Genomic DNA, 1,565 nt, shown 5'->3' on the forward strand with positions numbered 1-1,565 from the left:
ATGCTACAATGCAACGAATACAATATTTTGGTAACGTTTTTAGCGTTTCAGCGTTCAATTTTTCCTCCCAAAGCATTTTTCTCAGAGTAACATTCTCCATAAACATCAAAATGTAAATAAAAATGATAATAATATATATATATTTTTTTTATTTTTGTTAACATCACATTACATTATATTTTCATGAAATGTTTTGAAAATGTTCTTCTTGTGCTCTCATGTAACTCTGTGGGAACATCAGAATGTTGCAGTTATAACGTCATGCCTTAGTTGGCTTTTAACTTTATGAGACATTTTTTGATTTTTAGAGAGAAAATAGTTCCTACATGATACTCCCGACAAGGTCTGTGGATTGTCTTGAGTGAGCAGGTTATGATTTCTGGAAAGAGACATTGCTGTTGTATTTTTCAAATGTGTTTCTTTGGTGCTTTGAGCAGCATAGTCAATCTGGTTTACAGCCCATATCTCCAACAACTGATTTGGGGGCTGTGAGGTTTGTTTTCTCATTCCATGACAGCAGACTCCTCACCACGCATTTGCTTTGTATATTTTTCACCTTTTTTGTTTTTGTGGCACAACACTCCTACAGCACATTTCCACTCATTCACTTTGTACACTACTGACTCGTTAGATACGGGTGTACTTCCCTGTTTTTGTCCAGTTTAACAGATGGATTGTGACAGGATTAACTGTTCCTTTAACCCTTTGAAACCTGACCAAATTTGCTTGATTTGTTTTCAAAAACATGGGAAGAAGGTAATGATCAGTTTAATGAGAAATGGCACAAAAATAGCAAGAAATTTGTAAAAAAAACCAAAAAAAACAAACAAAAAAAGTATAAGAAATGTATCTAAAAATAAGCAAAAAAAAAAAAAACCAAACCAGCAATAATACCAAAAAGAAAAGTCAAATAATAAAAAAAATGCGTAAAAAATGCCAAAATAAAATGTTAAATATAAATAATTAATATATAATTTACTGTAACCTAATTTTTTAATATATAATTAGAATACACATATAGTTTTGTAGAGTTATTGGATAATTTTCTAATTATTTCCCCACTGTGTTTTTCACTGTCACCTTTTACTATTTTTTTGCAATTTGTGGTACATTTCATGCCAAGTTGCTGATAACCTTTTTTTCCGATGTTTTCAAAAGAAATTAAAACAAATTTTCTCACATTTCAGAGGTTTAAATGCTTGTGAAAGGCGTCTGAACGCAGCAATAAAACTTATGTTGATCCAGAGTTTAAAGGGTTAATGACTGATTACAAAATGAAAAACAGGGTTTTACTTTTTTTGGTTTGTAGTACTGCATTTTATTGATTCTAATAAATCATTTTCTCTTGTTTACCAAAATAAAAAAGATAAAATATAAAGATCCAGGATTATGAGTGCTCATGATAACCTCCTGCTCTGATAACACTGTAGCTGCCCATGAATGACATCTTTGAGAAACAGCAGCATCAACAAACAGACTTACAGAGTTACAGTGTTTGTTACAGTGCATGGTGTCAGATTGGTATCCGAAAGCAGACGACGACAAAAAGTGCTAGAAAGCGAGAC

The sequence above is a fragment of the Plectropomus leopardus genome, chromosome 20 (genome assembly GCF_026936395.1).
Source record: "Plectropomus leopardus strain MGB_pleo_1.0 chromosome 20, ASM2693639v1, whole genome shotgun sequence".
In the NCBI taxonomy this organism is placed as follows: domain Eukaryota; kingdom Metazoa; phylum Chordata; class Actinopteri; order Perciformes; family Serranidae; genus Plectropomus; species Plectropomus leopardus.